Here is a 23,706-nt window from a genome sequence, read left to right as displayed (position 1 = left end):
CACATGATACCATTCACTGTTACAATGGTGCATTAGGCATACTTGTGGAAAGTGGACAAGCTGAGAAACAAATTCACCCCTTAGTAAATTGATCTCCATGAGTGGCAGCATACAACTTTGAATTTTAAAAATGTATTGTCTGCCATTAACTGTTCATCTCTGAGCTACAAGCCAACATGAAGCTTTGCAGTGCTCCCCTCTGCACCCCCCCCCCCAATGCCTGTATGATTCATCCTCTGCTAGATATCTCAAATCTAGGGCAGAAACAGTTCCTTGTCAGATTCTAACTAGCAAAATGCTAATTTTTTGCTTGTGACCTAATTTCAGAAATCTTGTTTCAAACATTTGCCGAGGCTGGCTGTCCCTCTTCTGAGCTATCTTCCAAATTTTATTCCCAGCTCTTTATAAATGCTGCCCTTAGGTTCCTGTGGGCTGTTTTTAAGTGCTGCAAAAAAAAAAAAGCCATTGGAGTGGCTGCCTGACTTGCATGTAATGCTGGTCATGGCACAATCGATCAACACCATGGGGTGATCTCAGGACAGAGCAGGTATTGCCTTCAATGCTAACACTTCTGAGGCTTCATGGATGTGGCAGTATAACAATGATATGGGAAGTCCCAACTGTTTCACTTTCCACATTAGCCTATACATTTCCATCTTTCCCTGTGTATTAAAAAGATAGTAACTTTAAAAGCCACTCCAAAGGGAGCCTTTGGTGAAGCTTATAAATTAGTAGTGAGAAATATTTTATCCGTTAGATGTTGCAAGTCCCCAATATCTAGAAAGCCACATTTCTCCCTTGTTTTAAATTGTATGTTAGCAATATGAAATAAGATTTATTTGCCCAAATAGGTATGGAGATTCCTGTAAGGTTTTTTTATAAAACTAAGAAGCACTTGGGTGTAACTATTCTAAAAATTAACTGTATTGTCGAAGGCTTTCATGGCCGGAATCACTGGTTTGTTGTAGGTTTTTTCGGGCTGTATGGCCATTGTCTAGAGGCATTCTCTCCTGACGTTTCACCTGCATCTATGGCAAGCATCCTCGGAGGTACTGAGGTCTGTTGGGACTAGGCAAAAGGGTTTATATATCTGTGGAATGACCAGGGTGAGACAAAGGACTCTTCTCTGCTGGATCTAGGTGTGAATGTTTCAACTGACCACCTTGATTAGCATACAATGGCCTGACTGCGCCTGGGGCAAACTTTTGTTGAGAGGTAATTAGATGTCCCTGTCTGCTTCCTCTCTGTTGTTGTGCTATTGCAATTTTAGAGTTTTTTTTAATATTGGTAGCCAGATTTTGTTCATTTTCATGGTTTCCTCCTTTCTGTTGAAATTGTCCACGCTTGTGTATTTCAATGGCTTCTCTGTGTAGTCTGACATGGTGACATAAATAAATTAACTATTTATGTCTGACTTGTCCTCGTAACAATCCTATAATGTAGAATAAGCTAGGTGTGAGAATAGTAATTTCTGTAAAGTCACCTAGTGAAAGCTTTATATATAAATGGGCTAAACATTTCTATCAGTTAAAGTCTGTCATAACTCATCTGAAGTTCTCATGATTCTTTTTGATGCGCTCTGTCTGGACCAGTGGTTCTCAACCTTCCTAATGCTGCAACCCTTGAATACAGTTCCTCATGTTGTGGTGATCCCCAACCATAAAATTATTTTCATTTCTACTTCACAACTGTAATTTTGCTCTTGTTATGAATCGTAATGTAAGTATCTGATATGCAGGATGTATTTTCATTCAGTGGATGAAATTTGGCAGAAATACCCAATATGCCCCAATTTAAATACTGGTGGGGTTGTGGGATTGATTTTGTCATTTGGGAGTTGTAGTTGCTGGGATTTATAGTTAACCTACAATCAAAGAGCATTCTGAAATCCACCAATGATGGAACTGAACCAAACTTGGTACACTGAACTCCCATGGCCAACGGAAAATACTGGAAGGGTTTGGTGGGCATTGACCTTGAGTTTTGGAGTTGTAGTTTACCTACATCCAAAGAGCACTGTGGACTCAAACAGTGATGGACATGGACCAAACTTGGCATGGATACTCAATATGCCCAAATGTGAACACTGGTGGAGTTTGCAGAAAATAGACCTTGACATTTGGAAGTTGTAGTTGCTGGGATTTATAGTTCATCTACAACCAAAGAGCATTCTGAACCCCACCAATGATAAAATTGGGCCAAAATCCCACACAGAATCCCCATGACCAACCAAAGATACTGTGTTTTCTAATTTATTTATTTCATATCAAAAGTGTTGCATAAATTAGTATAAAACCGATAAAAATAGAAGGAGCACAGGTGGCTAAATATCTTTTGACCAAAAATGGGCAACAGCAATGGCATTGTCTGTAGCCTTCAACAATTCATCCTCTGTACATGAGGCAGGGCGTAGTGGACAAGCATACAGATGCAGAGTTGTCTGTTCTGCTCCACAGTCACATGAGGTGTGGGATTCTTTTAGGTAGTGCCATTTTGCCAAGTTGTCTTTTGTTCTACCCACTCTACTTTTGAGTCTGTCCAGGGACTTCCAAGTTGCTCATTCTTGGTTTGCCCCTTATGGAAGACCCTCATGGGGGCCATCCAGTTGGGATTTCCTAGTTTAGCTGCCCAGAGGGATACCCTTGCTGTTGCTGGGGACACGCCAAGAGGGGTGGTAGTTCTCATAAAGCTTTTCCTTGATTTGAGCCTACTGGGAGGAGTCTGGTAGCCATGTAGTGGATGGCCTTCACAGTGTTCAATCTTATTTCTCTCACATTTAGCATCAACTTCCCGTCGCAAATCAGAGGGGGCAATGCCAAGTAGCTTGTGTTTTCTACAAGCTAGCTGTGTTTTCAAGGTAAAAGAAGAAAGTGCAAAAGCTGGGTTGCAGTTAAACATAAAAAACAAGATTATGGCAACCAGACTGATTGTTAACTGGCAAATAGAGGGAGAAAACGTGGAGGCTGAGACAGACTTTGTATTTCTAGTAGCAAAGATTATTGCAGATGCAGACTGCAGCCAGGAAATCAGAAGACACTTACTTCTTGGGAGGAGAGCAATGACCAATCTCTATAAAATAGTGAAGAGTAGAGACATCACACTGGCGACGAAGAGCCGCATAGTAATAGCAATGGTATTTCCCCTAGTAACCCACGGATGTGAGAGCTGGACCATAGGGACGGCTGAGCGAAGGAAAATAGATGTTTTTGAACTGTGGTGTTGGAGGAAAGTTCTGAGAGTGCCTTGGACCGCGAGAAGATCCAACCAGTCCATACTTCAGGAAATAAAGCCCGACTGCTCACTGGAGGAAAGGATATTAGAGGCCAAGATGAAGTTTTTTGGCCACATAATGAGAAGATAGGAAAGTTTGGAGAAGACAATGATGCTGGGGAAAATGGAAGGAAAATGGAAGAGGGGCTGACCAAGGGCAAGATGCATGGATGGCATCCTTGAAGTGGCTGGCTTGACTCTGAAGGAGCTGGGGGTGGTGATGGCTGACAGGGAGCTCTGACGTGGGCTGGTCCATGAGGTCACGAAGAGTCAGAAGCGACTGAACGAATGAACAACAAAGCTGTGTTTTCTAATGGTCTTTGGCGACCCTTCTGACACCCATCTCACAACCCTCCTGGATGAGAAATGCTGGTCTGGACAAAGCAACTGATTTCTGAAATGTATATTGTATGCAGTATTGCTAAATGCCCAAGAGAGCCTACCCTTGGAAGACAAGCATACTCTGCCACCAGTGCTTGCCTATCGATAGATAAAGACTTCAATCAAGGAAAGGAAAATCAGAATGCTGGACAGTTTACAAATGACAGTAGTAAAAAATAATGATGCTCACTTGACAATGAAAAACTTGCCTTGTGGCCAGTGGTCAGATACTTCAAGCAAAAAGGAGTGATAATCTTCTCTCCCCCCCCCCCCCCCCCCAGACCAGCCCTAATTTTCCCAACTAGATGGAAGCTCATTTCCTTTAAGATTCAGGCTTCAGCAGAATTTTACCAGTGCAAATATGTATTCTTCAATGTGTCTACTGCTATTTTGACTTAGGCTTTGTGCTCTTATAGAAATCTGCAGATATTGTCAGCAGAAGGCTTCAAAAAGCAACAGAAAGGTGTCGGTAAAGCTGTCTTCTCATTTCTTCATGGTATCTCTTCATTCATAGAAATCCAGTGAGTTGTTCATCCAAACCCAGAGCCAGTAGTACTTTTTAAAAAATGTTTATCGTTTGCCCAGTTTGTTATCTAGTTGAGGTTTTTCAGAATCTCCACCTTTATTTTAAATTAGTACCTCAATGGCAATAGTTTTCTTTCAGAAGTTGCCAAAAGTACATGCAAAAATCTTGAATGTTTGGAGCAATTTCATTTATGGCTACATGCAATTTTATGTTTTTTCCTCTCTTCATTCACTCCTCTTGCATTTTAATCAATTGCATTTTCTCAGAGATTACTTTTCAGTCTTCTTTCATTCTGCCCTAATAAGAGACTGAACCTGCTGCAGCTATTAGAGAAAGAGAGAGAGAAAGAGAAAGAGAGAGGGAATGAATGAGTCACTGTGAGTGGATGGGAGATGAGAGGACTATCTTGCCAACCTGTATGTGTGGTAGGTTGATGTGGGCTGAAAATGCGGTATAGAAATAAAGCAAATAAATAAATAAATAAATAAAAGTACTTCTCTGAATGCCTGTAGGCCATTTTAGGCCTAGGATTTAGAACATGTGGTCGGAGAAGAAGAAAGGAGTAGACAGAGTGATTCAGTAACTGGTTCTGTGTTGCCCTTCCAAAATATTGATGTGTGGTGTTTGCTGCCATCTTGGTTTACTAGGATATACCTGTCCGGCTGAGTGATTGTGGGGAGATAGGGTAACGCGTTTAGGATTATGATGAACACATATGTGGTTAATTTGACAAATTCTGCCTAATCTTGTCTGGCTCTGCAGGAAATTTTTCCAAAGCTTATTTTTATCTCTTGTTCTTTTCTCTGCCCTTCTACTCTCTATCATTCTATCTCCAGAAGTGGCAGCTTGTTAATTGGTAAGGTGACAAAGTTGTACTTAGTCCAGATATTATCTTCCTGCCAAAGGTTGTATCTGTTTTGCACCTGCTTCAGGACATTATCCGCCTCTCATTTTTCTATGAATTTTGAGCACTCTCTACATTCCTTGGATATGAAGGGGGTGTTGGCCTCTTCATATCCACCATATACTGTCTTTTACAGATGCCCAGCACTTATTTATCTGCTTGTCAGGATCCTGTAGAAGGCGCTCTTTGAAGTAGCAAAAATTTTGGCTTATCATCTAGTACAGGGGTCCTCAAACTAAGGCCTGGCGGCCGGATGCGGCCCTCCAAGGTCATTTACCTGGCCCTCGCTCAGGGTCACCCTAAGTCTGAAACAACTTGAAAGAACACAACAACAACAATCCTATCTTATCAGCCAAAGGTAGGCCCACACTTCCCAATGAAATAATAATAAGTTTATATTTTCTAAAATTGTTTTTCATTTTAATTATTGCATTGTTTTTATATATCTTTTTCACTACAAATAAGATATGTGCAGTGTGCATAGGAATTCATTCATATTTTTTCAAATTATAATCCAACCCTCCAATAGTTTGAGGGACTGTGACCTGGCCCTCTGTTTAAAAAGTTTGTGGACCCCTTATCTAGTAAGTTCGCCACTACAGAAGTGATTGTCATAATTCTGAAAAATATATGGCAGTTCGTACCACCTCCCGATGTGTGTTCCTCTCTCTGTAGAGCAGATACCAGGTCTCAGCCATTGATTTTCATACAAGACCACAAGTCCAGCTTTCATATATGATTGATAACTGTGTAGGTACACTGACTCTTATTGTCTGTTTCTTGTTCTTTGTTACTTTGCCCCTTTGCTAGTGTGAGCACTGACTTGTTGATGGCATGCCCCCATTTTATTTCCCTCATTTTATTAGAACAACTAGGCAAAACTAATTCTGGTGTTGAGGTGTGTATGCAGTGGAGCTCTCAGTCTGGAGAACCAGTTTTTAAAATGAATAAATAAATGGCCCGAATCAGAGAAGGAGTTATTACCCCTCAATTGCCCATGGTTTTGTCTGCTCTCCCCCTCTATCCTCAGTATCAGGTATATTTTAAAAAATGAAATGCTTCTTGCTGCAGTAGACAGGAAGGAGATGTGGCTGATGAGACTAGAGTTGAAATAGGAAGGGGGCATACACAATACTTGTTTTTGAAGGTATTATGGTGGTGTGATTACAATCTGTGATCGATGCCTCACTGAATGGTGAAATTTATTGGGGGACATTATGCTCGTAGCTTTCTTTCTTTCAATCTGGTCTCTATGTGGGGTCGTTAGGAAGATAAAGAGTAGAAGTGGAGAACCATATGCTCCACTTGCAAAAGGTAGCATGTGAAGGGAGATATAAAGAGCCAGGATGGTTTACTTGTTTGCATGTAGAATTTGGAAATCTCTTCTTGGACATGGTCATCCACTGGGTGAACTTGGGTAAGTCATGATAAACCTTCTGGAACTAATTTTGCCACGAAAACACTGTGACAAGGTCACCTTGGGGTTAGGAGCCGCTGTTGGCACAGTGGGTTAAACCCTTGTGGTGGCAGGACTGCTGACCGACAGGTCAGTGGTTTGAATCCTGGAAGAGTGGGCTGAGCGCCCTCTGTCAGCTCCAGCTCCCCATGCGGGGACATGAGAGAAGCCTCCCACAAGGATGATAAAACATCAAGCATCTGGGCGCCCTGGGCAATGTCCTTGCAGATGGCCAATTCTATCACACCAGAAGCAACTTGCAGTTTCTCAAGTCGCTTCTGACACAAAAAAACCCCCAAAACTTTTGGTTTCCATAAGCTTGAAATGACCCAAAAACACCCAACACCACTACCAACAACATGTAGATATAACTAATCAATCATTCAGTAAATGGAAGGAATCTCACATTTGATCCCTTCTTTTAAAATGGCTGTCTGATGGTAGAATGAAAGAAACAATGCCTTTTCTATCTTGATATGCCTTTGGAGAATGGTTGTTTTTCAGCTATTCATCCATTCTCTTAGTTTGACATGATAAAATAAACATTCAGGTCCTGTTGTTCATTTGAAATCTTTACAGGGCCAGCCAAGGCATTTGGGGTGACACCAAACAATCCCAATGGCGTGTGAGTAGGATGGAGTGGGCAGCTGATGTTTTTGGCATACAGCAGTGGCTTGGAACATTGTTCCACGTTACTTTTTTTTCCTGAAGGCATCAACTGCTCTGCTGCAAGTCTACAGCACGAATACTTCTGTCTCTCTGACCTAGTTTCTGTTGCATGCACCTGCTGTGCCTAAATAAGTGGCACTCAGGTGTGAAAGGGAAATAACAGGCAGGTGGCATGGTAAGTGTGACCCAATCCCTTATTATCATTCAGACTTGTCAAGAAAGCTGACTTGCAGTTCTCCCACCCTGGAGCCATTGTCTCCAAGGAGAAGCCTTACTGTTGAAAGAAATCTTTAAGTGCACAGATGTTTTCTAAAATAAGAATAAAAACTGCCAGATGTTGCAGGTTAAAAATGTAAAATATCTGCCAACCTATATGTTAGGTAAGAGAGAGAGAGAGAGAGAGAGAATGAATGAGTTGCAAATATTTTGGTAATATAAGGGGATAATGTGAAAGAGCAGGAGAAATGGATATGTGTTGAAATTTTATTCAGAGCGCTGGCTTCTATTGTTCTTTGTTATAGGGTTTTCCAACTAAGTTTATTTCAGGCATTGCTTCCAATATAAGATTATCCTGTGTAACAAACATACATTTCTGTTATTGATGCATGTGAACAAGGATTGGCAGTGGCTTCCCCTTCATTTTCATGTACTATGAAGTGTTCATTGTCTTTGCATAATGTGTCAGGCGACATCAGCTACCAAAATGGAGCCCCCAGTGGCACAATGGGACTGCTGACTGACAGGTTAGTGGTTCAAATCCTAGGAGAGTAAGTTGAGCTCCCTCTGTCAGCTCCAGCTCCCCATGTGGGGACAAGAGGGAAGCCTCCCACAAGGATGGTAAAACATCAAACATCCAGGCGTCCCCTGGGCAAAGTTGTTGCAAATGGCCAGTTCTCTCACACCAGAAGCGACTTGCAATTTTTCAAGTTGCTCTTGACATGAAACAAAAGGCTACCAAAATTGGGCCATGCTTACATTAATTTTATTTTTAAAGTTGTGCTGTATTACAGGCTTTTAAATCAAGTCTTATTAGCTGGTTAATACTACTGAGCCTAAATCAGTAAAGATAGACGTAATATATTGTCTGCTTCTGGAAAATAAGCAGGGCAAACTGTACTTACTACTTGGATGGGAGACCACCAGCAAATACTTAGTGCTTTAGGCTATATTGCAAAGGATGGAACTGACAAAATCACCTCTTGAGTATTCCTCACCTTAAAAAACCCCTATGAAATTATGAGTCTCCATAAGTTGATAGGCAACATGGAAGCTGCTAACTGTGGCTGAATATTTAAATATAGGATAAGCTGGAAAGAGGTGCCAAATTATAGATTCAAGTAAGTTCTGCCTGTATCACAACTAAACTAAATGTTGTGCTTTCAGAAAGTTTTAAAAGAAAGGGTTTTATAAAAGGAAAGGAAAACAGGACAGCAACCTTATCATTGCATACGAGGTACATTAATGGATAAATCAGGAAGAGATGCAGAACAATATAATATTAACTTGTTCAACACCCAAACCAATATGCTATGGAAAGGGAAAAGAGAGATGGGTTGAAATTACGCTATAGGTGAATGCTTTTATAATATTTTAAATTTGGTCATATTATTCACTTTTTTCTGGTCCAGCAGGTTTAGGATCTTACAAGGATTATAAGAAGCTTAAAAAAAAAAGAACTAAGAATAACAATGAGTCAGTTCAGTTGGTGTTTCCTAGATTTGGCCTGGAGAGGTGCTAATATATACCGGGGATGGAAACACAGGTCTCGCTAACTGTTATTGAAGCATGACTTTAATCATCTTGTATCATCACATGTGTTACGTATGTTTGCAGTCTGGCAACATTAGGAAAGCCACATTTTCTCCAGCCGTGGGATATATATACCTCTATGCATGTGTGCATGTACAGACCAAGTTCATTATGAGGTCATTCTGAAAGCTGATGGAAACCTTGATATAGAGCTTTTTATTTAAATTGAATAAATAATGCATAGTGAGAAATGTACAGACCTCTGCGGTAGTATAAGAAGACTTTCTTATATGGGCATGCAGACTTTGAAAAAAGATTGCTTTTTGGATACAATTCTCAGCTGTGCTGATTTGGAAGGCATTCTGGGAGTTCTAGTCCCAAAAGTATCTATTTGAAGCTCTGGGTGAGCTTGCTCAGCATACAGATATCAAGAGAATTGATGTCTTTCTAGAGATTTAATCTTCCCAGCCATTCATTGTTCCAATACACATTTGGTTTTAAGAAAGTGCTGAACTTGTCTCTAGGAACTGGTGGGAGGGCTGCAACCATTTGATTTTAAAACGCTCAGTCAAGCTGTGGTATAAATTGAGTTTTAAGACATTCAGTACCACTCCCAGCCATGAGATTTAAGGTTTTCTTAATTTTCCTGCAGTTTTGGAGCCTACAGGATTGTTTCATGCAGAATATTAATCTATATTTAATTTTACATACTTTTAGAAGTGGTGAGCACAGTAGGCGCGTTGTCTTTTCTTTCTCTCACAATCTGAATGCGATTTAAGTAAGTGTTGAGCCCAACACACACACACACACACACACACACACACACACACAAATAAATAAATATATAAATGAGATTTACAAGTTTTTAAAAAACAAAATGTGTCAGGAAATGTTTGGTATTGAACTAGATCTTTTTTGTTCTTTAAAAGTTTTATTTCCAACATGTTAGTAAATATCTACAATGAAGCAGGCAAAGAGAACATAACAATATGATATTTCCTACCTCCACAAACTATTGTGAGGAAATACTTTTAGTTCAGTCTCCTAATACTGTAAAACCTTGTTATGCAAAGCTGTTTTATTTATAAAATGCCATAAAGTCATAGATTGAGAAGAGAAGAACACAGAATCAAAGCACCCCGACAGATGGCCATCCAGCCTCTGCTTAGAAACCTCCAGAAAAGGAGACTCACCATGTTTTGAGGCAACATATACAGCTGCTGAACAGCTCTTGCCATCTGGAAATTTAGGTAGAATCTTTTTTCCTGCATTTTGAATCCATTGCTTCATGTCCTAGTTCAGTGGTTCTCAACCTGGGGACCCAGATATTTTTGGCCTTCAACTCCCAGAAATCCTAACAGCTGGCAAACTGGCTGGGATTTCTGGGAGTTGTAGGCCAAAAACATCTGGGGACCCCAGGTTGAGAACCACTGTACCTAGTTTCTAGAGCAGCAGAAAACAAATCTTCCCTTGTCCTCTATGCTCCCAATTTGTTTTCATTGCCCTCAGTCATTGATCTTGACATAGGTGTACAGACATATCTAAAATAAAATCAGTGGGGAAAACTATCTTGTTACACCAGTGTTCCCCAACATTTCTAATGCTGTGACCCCTTAATACAGTTCCTCATATTGTGGTAACGCCCAACCATAAAATTATTTTTGTTGCCATATTTGTAATTTTGCTATTGTTCTGAATCGTCATGTAAATATCTGATATGCAGGATGTATTCTCATTCACTGAACCAAATTCGGCACAAATACCCAATACACCCAAATTTGAATACTGGTGGGTGATTTAGTCATTTGGGAGCAGTAATTGCTGGGATCTTAGTTAACCTACAATCAAAGAGTATTCTGAGCTCCATCAATGATGGAATTGGACCAAACTTGGCACACAGAACTCCCATGGCTAACAGAAAATACTGGAAGGGTTTGGTGGGCATTGACCTTGAATTTTGGAGTTGTGGTTACTATTGTGAGCCTCCCTCCAACCTCACACAATCTCCCTCGCCTGTGCATGCGCACCTTGTTGCCATGCACAGGGCAGTCTGCTCTCTCTTCCCTGCTTGGGGTCTCAGAAACAGCCAATCACAGCAGGAGGAGGGCTTTTGGTGGGAGGAATTGCCATTAGTTTCCAGAAAGGAAGAGAAGGACAGGTGGAGAGGTCTTCAGCCTTCTCAGCCAAAGGGGTTCCTAAGACCATCAGAAATATATGTTTTCTAATGGTCTTTGGCGACTCTTCTGAAACCCCCTTGCAATCCCTACCAGGGGTCCCGACCCCCAGGTTGAGAAATGCAGTGTTATATAATAATTAAAATACATATTTTATACAGATATTACATTCAGAGAACCAAGGCCTAGAAAAGTACAACAAAACTCCAAATCCACAATGATACAATTTAGCCTAATCATAACAATTATCTACAAGTTTTACCTTTTTTGGAAATAGAAAACCTCAAAGTGTTAAGTCCCAGTTCTTGTGTTGTAGATTCTCCACTAAAAACACTTTCATTGGATGTTTTGGGACTGCATGTTGGAAAGTTTCGTCTGTACAGTATGTAAAAAAAATTCTAGATGTTAACAGCACAGAGACCTTTTAAGAAATGCAGTGTCTCTACCTATATTTTATTTATTTTATTTTTATCCCTCCTTTTTCCTGATTAGGGACTTGAGTAGGCTAATCACAAACATGACATAATACAATGAAAACAGAGGCAAATGCATTAAAATATGAATAGAAAATAAATAAAAATACTTATTTTGCGTTATGGAACAAACAAGTTAAAATACATTTAAAACTACACAGCCTGCCACTCACCTATCCCCAGCAGCCTGTCTCTCATCATCCCATAAAGCTCTGGTGGCAGAAATACATTTTCACCTCCCTGCGAAAACCAAGCAGAAACAGAACAAGATATCTCACAAGATCTATTTCCACTGCTTCCTAGGAAACTTCAACCTTCTCTCCATATGACATGGTAAATACTCCACCTGGATATGGTCACTTTCAGACTATGATACCTTCATCCATATCAGAACTATCAGATGACATCAAACAAGTGATGTCCTGTGGCTTGCATACAGTCAAAGCAATCCTGTTCATCTGAGTGGGCCTTCTTTCTGTCTTAGCTTCTCACACAAATACATGTGACATGTTTCATGTCTTTGAAAGCTAAAGACCACCACCGTCTATTTTAAAGGTCTACATTGTGGCCATCTCCCCTCATCCTAAGCCATAGAACTGGCAATATTTAAGATGGACCTTATGATATCGAACAGGGTTGCCATGAATCATATAATCAGAGTTGGAAGACATCACAAAGACCATTCAATCTAAACATTCCTGCCAGATTATTATTATTATTATTATTATTATTATTATTATCTTTATTTGTACCCCATTAGCATCTCCCGAAGGACTCGATGTGGCTTACAAAGGCCAAGGCCTCAAAACACAACATAACAGTACACAACCTAAAGCAAATTAAAAACAGTTAAAGCAATATTAAAACAATAGCAATAAAACAATACATCAAGTCACAATAAAACTGGGCTGGGCCAGAGTAATGGATACAGATTAAAAGTGCTGATGTGACAGGTGGTATGTGGGATTATAGGGTAAGTGCATGTGACAGCAATCTTAATTTCTAATAAAGTGTTTATGGGACTTGTTGTTGGTGTTTTCCTATTCTGGAAAGGCACATCGGAACAGCCAGGTCTTCAAGTTCTTCCTAAAGACTGCCAGCGTAGGGGCCCGTCTAAGATCTTTGGGGAGGGTGTTCCAGAGTCGGGGGGCCACCACAGAAAAGGCCCTATCCAGCCACCAAAGAGGTTTTCTGACTTCCTACCTAAATCTTAGCATATTCAAAGGGTCTTTAGACATCTGTTCCAGTTTCTTTAGACACCTCCATTTCGCCCTCCATATTGTTTCAAAACTACCTTCAGTATCTCATTTTAAGAAACGTCCATCCATTATGAACTCCCTACTTTTTTAGTATTCCTGGCAATGGGATCACACTCAGCATTTCCCTAGGTTTACTGAAATCAGCTTTCTCAAAGTTTAGAATATAATAATAATAATAATAATAATCATCATCATCATCATCATTTTATTTCTTACCCACCTATCCTCGTAGCTCAAGGCAGGTTACAGAACAATTAAAACACACAAACATTGTAAAAATACCACAAATACAAATATTAAAATGTATTTCTATAAAAGATAATATTAAAACTTATTTCTTTAAAATACAAATATGTATCTGACTATGTTTGGCTTCCCCATTCCCTTGTATAACAAACTCCAAGAGAACATAATCACTTTCACATAAGAAACCTACTACTTCCATCCTATTAACCAGGCCATCATTAGTTAGGATCAGATCTAAAGCAGGTGATCTCCTTGTTGCCTCTTTCATTTTCTGGTCAATGAATTGTATGCAATGCAAGTGAGGAATTTATTGGGTTTTATGTTATTGACAGAGTTTGAATTCCAACAAATATGAGATAGCCAAAATCTTCTACATCTTTGTTCTCTAAATGTTTAGTCATCAGTTCCAAGAAGGCATCATCCAGGTCTTCATTATGATCTGTCATAGACCCAAAAAAATGATGCGATCATTATTTGTCATTTCTCTCCCCTAAATTTTATTCGGACTCTCTCAACCTGGCTTCAAGAATTTAAATAATAGGTCACAGTAGTAAGCATCCTTGATTTTTAATGTCACTTGCTCATTCTTTTTTTAATCTGTTTTTCTGAAATGGTTTATTTCTCGGCATGTGACATACACCCACAATAGATCCACCTAGTTTGTATTTTCGTAGAGACAAGGTGATCTTCTCTACTGACATCTCTTTCTTCCATAAGGTGGTTTCTGCTTCCCACTCTCCAGCTTTCTCTTTTGAAACTCTGCTTTGCAGCTAAATGGACTATGTTCCTGTTCCATTACAGACTGGATGCTTGGTCCTGAACTGGGTCTTTTAGCTGGACAGTTTTGTTGTTGGTTGTGGAATTACCAACACTTCTCAGTGAGTTTAGCCTGCCCATATATGTGAGCCACAAGGATTGCCTAGCTGTAACTGTAGGTTTTTTTTACTGGTCATCTGTGAACTTAAACAAATCACCATCCTTCCCTCTTTGTGCCATGCTTCTATCCAGACCTCCCAGTGGCAGACTTGGAACTGGTTTTGGTTGAAAACAGCCTGTTTCTTTTCCATGTTGTTCTGGATGTTCAGAATCTCTCCCCCTTATTGGTTCTAAACTTTCTAGAAAGCCAGAGTTCATTCTAAGCTTCAGAATTTGTGAATTCTGAAGCTTCTACAAGCACTGGTTATTTTTATTCTCCTTTCATGAGATCTGTTTTCTTCAGTTTCTTATATCTCTCTCTTAAATCTTAGTTTATTTGAAAATTATACCTCCACCTTGTTTTGCTAAGACACCTCCCATTTCTCTTCCTCATTGACATTGTTTGCAACTATGCATTCAGTTTCTCACCTTTAAGAAACTCTCATGCATCATGAACCCTTTGAGCATTTTGATGATGGTATCTCACGAGCTGTTTCCCTAAACTTGCAGAATCAGCTTTCTTGAAGTCCAAAGTCTGTGCCTGACTATATTTGGCTTCCTCTTTATTTGTATAAAAATTCCAAGAAAACATGGTCACTCCCACAATTTTCACTTCGTGGATAAGTTCAGTTCTGTTGGTTAGACTCAAATCCAAAGTAATTGATCAACTTGTTGCCCCTTATGGATAATAAAAGGCAAACTGGATTTAATTATAACCAACAGAGATTAGGAATCTATCAGATCTGATTGTTGTTGTTTATTTGTTCAGTCGCTTCTGACTCTTCCTGACCTCATGAACCCGCCCACGCCAGAGCTCCCTGTCAGCTGACGTGGCTCCCAGCTTCTTCAAGGTCAAGCCAGTCACTTCAAGGATAACATCCATCCATCTTGCCCTTTCTCGGCCCCTCTTCCTTTTTCCTTCCATCTTCCCCAGCATCATTATCTTCTCTAAGCTTTACTGTTTTATTATGTGGCCAAAGTAGTTCATCTTTGCCTCTAATATCCTTCCCTCCAGTGAGCAGTCGGGCTTTATTTCCGGGAGTATGGACTGGTTTGATCTTCTTGTGGTCCAAGGTAGTCGCAGAATTTTCCTCCAGCACCACAGTTCAATAGCGTCTTATCTTTCTTCGCTCAGCCTTCCTTATGGTCCAGCTCTTGCATCCATAGGTTACTATTGGGGATACAATTGCTTTGACTATGTGGATCTTCATTGCCAGTGTGATGTCTCTACTCTTCATTATTATATCGAGATTGGTCATTGCATTAGATCTTATATACTTGGTATAGTTAGCAGCAAATATCAGGATGGCGACTACCACCATTATATTTTTCTTTTCCAAATATTCATTTGTTCTAGAAATGCATCATCCAAACTTTATTCTGGCTTGCGATCATAAAATCCCACAATTATGTCACTATAGTTTCCTTGATTTTTTTTTACCCAGATGCTTCCAATTTATTTTAATTTCTTTCAGTTATGGATCTTGACATAGGTGTACAGCTCTTTTATATATAACACCCCTCCTCCCTTCTTTTCTGTTTGATCTGTTTCCTTGAAATGGGACATATGTCTCCATTACTACATTTTTACCATGATACACATCCCACCAAGGTTCTGTGATGCATGTTCAATCATATTAGCCTTCTAGTGTTAAGGTTTCAATTTTATCTTATTTCCCATGCAAACATAAGCCTCCAAACAGCCAAACAATAAACCCTGATCCTGTAAACACAAGCTCATATATTTATTTTTCTTTAGAGATTGAGTTCAAGAGACTGAGGCGAAAGCATAAAACATAAATATTATACACAGTCTTTATACAATGTTACTCTGGAACAATTAAAAAAAATAATGGATTGGATCTAAACTGTATGATTCGTGCTTAGATCCAGTGAAAATTAATATGAAAAAGTAAATGTCTAAAATACTTTCTAGTTCACTGGTAATAGAAACCCATTATATTAGTGAGAACTTGCTCAAGCTCATTATACTTGTTGTCTATACCCTGCCGTTTAGGACCACAGAACAACTACTGTTTGCTGAACATATAGCAAGATTATGGCAGTCATGCTCCCCACCCCCACATGGTCTGTCTTATTGCTGCAGGGTAGATGAGCCCATCAAATGGAAAGCTGGTGTGCAAGTATTTGAGATGAAACATCAAGTGCATTTAAATAGCTCATTCACCTACATGAGAGTCCTTATCAAACTGGGTTACATGCACCTGTCTTTGTCTTTCATCTGAGCACAGATTTATGGGAAATTATGCTCCTGTTTAAGTGGGGCGATCTCCTTGTTTTTGTCATCCTCAGCAGAGGAAAGTGGGTTACTATGCCTTTAAATGCCTTTCCTCAGCCTTGCGGAGGCAGTTCAGCTCAAGTCTTTGAATGAGGGAGAGGAGGGGGTGTGGAAGTGGCCATTGGCAGTGCTCGCTCTCGATGCCAGCCCTTCAAACAGCTGGGGTCCACTTCATTTTGAGCCGCATGTCAGAGTAATTAGCTCACCGTGGTAGTGGAGAGGGGGCATCCACGTTTTGTTTGAGGTTGGGGGCTGGGGAAAAGAGGGGCAGACAAGAATGACGGTGGGAAGAGGGAGGGAGAGAGAAAGAGGATTCCGAGAACCAAGGGCTCCTGTCAAAATGCCTCTGTTGACTCTTCATTGCATTGAGGTACCCGTTGAGAAGGGGAAATAGATGACCTACTCAGAGTGCAGCTTCTACTGGGGTGAGTTTATTTTTAGAGCAAAGTAAGTCTCTGGTGGATTGGAATGGTGTTGGGGAGGGGGAAGAGAGAAAGAAGGAGAGAAAGCAAGATAAATCTGTCAATTTTGCAAAAGATCTGTCCTTGTGATTTAATTCTGTTGCTCTTTAGCTGGAATGCCAGTGGTGAGGGAGCTTGCTTTATTGTTGGTGTCTCCCCCTCCTCAAATGGTTTATCTTCTGAATGGTACAGGAGTCTCTCATTTTATGCCTTTTTTCCTCCTTCACCAATTTTGCAGCGTCTATGAGGCTCCCATGTCGTCAGTTTTTCTGTGATACACGCTGCTTCCGTGCATCCATCCTCTTAGAGGAAAGAAGGGAATCCCCGTAAACATACGCAGTAGCTTCGTTTGTGTCATTAAGGAGCTCTCCCTGCTGGACTCTACTGAGCAGATCTTGCAATCATTTTAACTCATTCTTGCTTTTGAGGATGAGAAACTAAGCATCCCACACTGTTCTCATTCATAAACCCTGCACTTTTGTTTGTGTAATGTGTTTGGTGTGTGTGGATTATTTGGAGCCAAGGAAAAAGGATTTCTGCTGTTGTGTCAGAACAGCCAGTTGGTTAACTGGCTGGCTATATGCCATTGAACACAATTGGATTAAGCACAGTTGGATGCCTTTTGGTTTCCTTCTTTCCTTTATCTTGATGTTCAAGTTGGTTTTTATACAGACCAGCCTCTCCAGGAAGGATTTATCAGATGCTTACTTAGGTTTGTTTCTCTCCTCTCTCTCCTCTTCTCTTTGTGTTTCAGATTGCTGGCTAAATTCTTAAACTGTGCTTGGCCAGAATAACCATATTAAGTGATCTGCTTGTGTGTATTTTCATTCAAGGGATAGAGATCCTATACATTCTTTTCACAAGCCAAACTAAGTTAATTTGTAGGTTTTAGATGTGGAAGAAGAAACCTTTGAGTGCAACCTTGGTAAGTGGTTTTGCCATGGGTCCTTTTGTGGCTCTGCTGAATAGTAATTGCTTCAGCAAGTGGGTGTTTTTCAGTTTTGTCCTTGTGCTTATGAAACCAATATTCAGCAAAGGAAGGAAGTAGGAGTGGGTGGGCAAGCTTGCTGTCGGCTCTCCTTTCCCTCCCGCCCTCTTCAAGCGTCACTCCTGGTGGATGGTGTCTTGTCTGCTAGCTCAGCTAAGAATGGGTTCTTTTTTGCTTGATTTTAAGCTAATCATTTATTGATACATGTGTTAATTATGACCGTCACCAAGATTAACCTGATAAGCTGTAAGATTGTGAATCACTTATCTTTTGAAGCAGCTGAAATGTTTGAGAATGCAAAAGATCAAGAAGGAGATAGAGGATTTCTGTTTGGGCTATTGTCTCCTTGAACCAGTTTAGCTAATAGTTACCCTAAAAGCCTTGCAACCTTTTGAGCTGTCTTTGCCATTCAGTGAAAATTCATTTATGTTGTGTCCTCCTTCCCCATCCACTCCACATTGTTCTTGATCTCAGCTCATTTTCATTTTCACTGGAAGATAATCCTACCTGTTTAAGGAGAACAGAAGTCATTGAAAAGTTGGCCAAGATTTGTTTGTGAGTGCTAAGATTGCTGAGCTTGTGAAAGGGATGCTGTGCAATTTGATCTTCCTCATTCAGATTTTGCTCTGGGTGACACAGACACTCAGACCTTTGAGTAGGAAAGAGTTAAGAGCTATTTTTATGCTTGGTATCATTTTTTTCCATTCCGGAAGCAGGCAGCTGGCTCTGTATTTGCAAGTGGCTGTTAGCCCCTAAAGTTCCCCTTCCCCAACCTTTTTTTGGGTCTAGGTGGAGGGGGGGGGGGAGAAATAAGGTTGTGGATCTGTAAAGAATTGTGCCAGGGAGCAGCTGTCTCCAGGTAAGGAAGGGTTAAAGGAATTCCAACACTGTGTTGCGCATCTTCACATTACAGAGGAGGTGGGTAATTTTCATGCTAGATTTTCAGGAAATCCCCATGGTGGCCGGCAGCCCTAATCGTTGCCAGGAGACCAATCTTGACGTCATTGACAGCAGTTCCCGTCTGCATGTGGTGGGTGCAGTTTAACAGCTTTCAAGGGGAAACAATAACTGACGTGAAACTGGTAAATACTTCCTTTTTTTAAAACAACCCAATCATTTTTTCACTGTATTTAATGATCTTATTTTGCAGCTGTGAAAGTTTGAAGCTAGAAAACTAAATTCTGGGTCTTGTCAGCTGGTTTTAATGTTGACGCTAGTCTGTGGCTAATGGCTAGATGGGAAGGGATTCTCTCAAGGATTTTACGTCATCAGTGGGAAAAGCCCTTGCTTTGTTTTGGTGCATCCCCCAAATAGGAGGAGCATGGAAATGGGTGGTGTGTGTATCTTGCGGACAGAGGTTGGGGCAGTGGGGGGAGGAAAAAGCAGTGAATCCTTTTATGATCTTCAGCAAACCTTGAAAATAAAGCAAGAAAAGAGGGGGGAAGGGAGCATCCCAGTTTCTCCCTTATATAACCTCAGGGCGACAGGGCGTGGGTGGATAAGAGAGAGAAGCGAGATGTAATGTAGCTATTTGCAGAATAACTCAAGTCTTTTATTATTTTGTAACCTGTATACTGGATTCCCGTGCACCCCTGTCTCTTTTACGTCAGTCTAAATAGTGTGCTCTCAGTTGTCTTTTCCCAGTTCTCTAACCAGTCTGATTCTGTATGAAGAGATTATACTTTATCTGCTTGTGTTTTAATTACATTAGGGTCTTAAAGTTTACTATCTCAGGCATTGCACTGGAATAAATGTAGTTTTGTCTGTTGTGAATTGTAAGGTCAGAGCTGCTGTGTCATTTAACCAAAGTTCTGTCTTTCCTACCATTCTCTTTTGCTGTCTCCACTCCCCCAAATCATAATCAGCTGGATGCCCTCAACTAATTGATAAAATGCCTCTTTCCAGTTGTGATGATTCTGTAGTTTTTGATTGACGTCGTGCCTAGGACTGTCTGTATCTAAAAATTAAATGCCAAGTGTGGGCCCTTGCAATGTCCTGTACTAAAATTGAAATCAATTGGTCATTTTATGTCTTCATTGTGTGACCACTAGCCTGACGGGCTTTCTGATGCTGGGGCCAGCTGTGTAACCCTTTAAAGGTGACATTGACATAAATTCTTATTCACTGTCTAATGATCATTAGTGATGAAAGGGATTGCCTGGAGCAGCAATCACAGTGAAGAACTTTTGAAATTCTCAGATTTGTTGTGACATCCAAGACTCAAAATATGTGCGACTCCTAACTCTCATCCAGTTACGTTGTGAATGAAGATGTGTATTTACCATTTTGTATTTTTCTGGCAATTCCTCTTTTTGCTCAATGCTTCCAAAGGCTATCCATGCTGTAATGGAATCCAAATGTGTTCAAAAATATCTCTATTGAAGTATTTTATGTCAGGTAGCAGTTTGGACATCTGGTTGAATTGACTCAGACAGTGCTGAAAGTTCTTCAAAAGTGTTCCCGTTGGTTGCTGTTCTGAATGCTGTCTCTGTATGTTGAAATGTTTTGCTCTCTAGTTGTCCCCTTCATTGGATATTAGGCAGAATATTGTAATGGGCTCTATGTTGATTGACAACCCTTCTAAATAAATAAATAAATAAATAAAACAAGCCTACAAACAGCCATTCAGAAAGCCCAACACACATGCCATGTTTAATGGTAGTTCTTCAATGTACTTATCTTACTTTTTTCATGGTCAGGATTTCAAAAAATGTGAACGGGTTTAGTGATTAAGACCAGCAAACCATAATTAATGGTTACTTGGTTGCATTTGGTATGGTGGAATCCCACCTGGGTATACCCTCCTCAAAGGAAAATGACTTAGAATCCCACAATTGGTTCAGTTTGATGGCTATAAGTGAATACAGTCAACTCTCTTTATCCACTAGAGATCACTAGTATTTTCCTTCTCTTCTCCCATTCCCAACAGCATGGGATTTGAAGATAAGGAAATATAAGTTGAATGCAAAATGGTTCATACTGAGTCAAGTATGACATTGCTGTCTAGAAATGTATACCTCAGTTGAGTAGATCTGGAAAAATGATTGCGTAAGGAGGGATATCCACTTATCTCATTCTTACATGAGAAATGTGATGATTTCTCCCTACTGGGCAAACTTATAGGAGTTCTAAAGCATTTTTGAATACCGTTTTGCAACATGCGCCAGTTTTATGAAAGGATTGCATAAAAAGCAACATTTTGAACAGTTTTTTTCCTGTACTTTCCCCCCCTCAAAGCCCAGTTTTTTAGTTCAAACAACTGGCTAGGATGGTAATAAAATCAGCCTGGCCCTAAACAATTAATTTTGATATTTAGTCAGGCCCAGAACATATCAAAATAGTTTTCTATCTAGGTGACTGCAGAAAGACATAAATGTTATTGTACTTGATCTTGGCTTGCTTCTCTCCTCCAAATGAAAATCTATTCTGATGAAGGATTTGAAGGTGATAGGTAGTTTCTCTTGAGCTGGCCATCTCAAAATGACTCAGACTAGCTGTAATTCAGCACATCTGGATGACATCTGATCGAGGAGAGGCTGATGTAGGACATTCTGTTTCACTGCCTGGGGATAATAGTGATCTCCTTTGATCTAAGTGGCCAGCTGGGGAAATCAAGGAGGGTCAGCACCAGGAATACAGTCCAAAGACAGCTTCATGCATCTTTGTCCTTGCTTTCCCCAGGGTACTATTCCTGGACTCCCAGACATCTGATGAAAATATATGTACTCTTGACAGGGCTTGAAATGAGGATACCTTGAGGTTGCTCGTTTCCCATCACTAAATGATAAATTTCTTTAGCTGCCAAAAACTTGGGTCATTGGGAAATGTATAGTGTATTGTTACAAGTAGAATTCACTGAAATTGTACTGTTTGGAGCAAATGGATTATCTGACAGGCCCATTGGTATTGCCATCTATTAGGTTAAGATATTTTTGTATTCCAGTTAATTGGGGATGCTGTCCCTGCCCTCTTGAAACTGAAACAGAGTAGTGGTCTATGAGCCGGACTGCAAGTCACCAGCTTCCAGCTTTGGTGATTTCCAGAGACAGAAGTGTGGTACTGGATCCTGGCACATTGGAAAAAATAATTGCTGTGCTCCCCCCATTGTTTGGGAAGCAGTTGCATCACTGACTTTTGATTCCTTTTTTTAACACTGCAGAATATTTATGTTGCCTTCAGTTTTTACTAATGTTCTTTTTTCTTCTCCATTCATTAATTTAAGTGCACACAGGGGAGCTAATAATACCTTATTTATGTGATATTTTTTGGGATATAGGCAGTGATTCAAATAGAAGAAAGAGAGATGAGGTTCTTTCAGGTCTTTGTTCATTTGTCTATTCATATTGTTTTTCCCAACAACACTGTAAGTGACCATGAAACAAAGCATGAAGCAAAGTGTCTACTGCCTTCTCTTTCTAATGATATAATTGAATGGGTTTATGATAGTGAAGGATTGGTGTAATCTATGCATGTTGTAGAAATGAGTTTACAGTGAACTGCTCCACGTGCCAATGAATATCACATTTTGTGTTTCTCCCACTCCCCTCAATGCAAGCAGAAAGGGATAACAAAGAACTGTTGAGTTAGAACTTTTTTTTCATTATTTGCTTTGTTTTTTTCAATATGAAAAAAATTAAATGTTTTCCTGTTCCCATTTGTATTCTACTATGGTGCAGTCTATAAACACATAATTCAGTGTTTATAGACTATGGATCCATTTGCATTACATTTGTCCTTGTATGAACCTACCTGGGCTCTGAGATCTTCAGGAGAGACCCTTCTCTAGATCTCACCTCCATCTCAATCTCAATGAATGGGAATGGAGCTCCCTGTCCTTCCGGTGGCAGGCTAAAGAATTTTTATTCAGACAGGCTTTTAAAGAAGACGTTTTTTAAGATTGGCAGGGTCTGCTTTGATTTTATATGCTTTTAATGATGTTTAATATTGTTTTAATACTTGTATATTTGTATGTTTTAAGTTGTATTGCAGTGCTTTAGTTGTGAGCTGCTTTGAGTCTCTGTATGAAGAGAAAAAGCGGGATATAAATAAACATAAACATAATAATAATAATATTGTCATCATCACTATCACCATCATCATAATTTAAGTATTTCACCTTAAACGCCATGACTGCATCCAATGGAATCCTGGGAGAGACATTTAGACTTCTCAGCCAGAGAGATCTAGTGCCTCACCAAATTACAAACCCCAGGATCCCATTGACTTGAATCATGGTAGTCAAAATAGAATGAAAACACTATAATTTCATAAGTGCATTGTCCATTTGACTCAGTTAAGTAAATTCCACAAACATAACTTCCATAGTTGTACCATGAAGGACAGAAGATGTCAGTTTAAGGCATCCTTTCAAATCCCTCACCTAGATCTCTCAGTGATTCATTTTTGCACCTGTAAGAGGAAACTTTTCTATTAGGAAACTAGCCGTCCCCTGCCACGCATTGCTGTGGCCCAGTCTGGTGATCTAGAAAATAAAGTAATGAGAAAGTGTTGGTTTCTAATATATGGAATTTCTTTATACTTGTGGATAAACAATATTTCTTGTTGTTTCTTTGTCAGTGTTGATGTGGAGATTGTCTGGTTTGCCTACTCTGGAACATGCAACATATCATTGTCCTTCTTGAGGGGTCCCTTTCAAATCTATGATCTGTGTGTGTGCGAATCATATCTAACTATCTCTTTCTATCTATATCTATGGCTAGATGGCTCTTTGTCAGGAGGGCTTTGATTACATTTTCTTGTCCTGGTGAAGGGAGTTGGACTGGATGGCCTTAAATATTTTCTGTTGCTCATGGGAGTTCAGTGTGGGAAGTTTGCCCCAATTCTGTCGTTGGTGGGGTTTAGAATGCTCTTTGACTATAGGTGAACTATAAATCCCAGTAACCACAACTCGCAAATGTCAGGGTCTATTTTCCCCA

The 23,706-nt window shown here is 40.0% G+C and overlaps 1 protein-coding gene across 13 annotated transcripts in view; it reads left to right on the top strand.

Annotated features, from left to right (window-relative positions):
- The window catches only part of R3HDM2 (R3H domain containing 2), a 173,504-nt gene that overhangs the window by 53,232 nt on the left and 96,566 nt on the right, over nt 1–23,706 (top strand). For 2 of the 13 annotated variants that reach the window (XM_060762998.2, XM_060762997.2), the window contains exon 1: nt 16,402–16,746. The exons of 10 other annotated variants lie outside the window; for them this stretch is intronic. The gene's annotated coding sequence lies outside the window, so the exon portion shown is untranslated. Of the gene's footprint in view, nt 1–16,401; nt 16,747–18,699; nt 18,853–23,706 lie in introns of those variants that run through there. One more of the 13 variants, XM_060762999.2, reaches the window with a different exon arrangement.

This window comes from Anolis sagrei, chromosome 2, assembly GCF_037176765.1.
Source record: "Anolis sagrei isolate rAnoSag1 chromosome 2, rAnoSag1.mat, whole genome shotgun sequence".
NCBI lineage: Eukaryota > Metazoa > Chordata > Lepidosauria > Squamata > Dactyloidae > Anolis > Anolis sagrei.
Note: the sequence above shows the minus strand (reverse complement) of the source record. Positions and strands in the feature narration are given on the sequence as shown.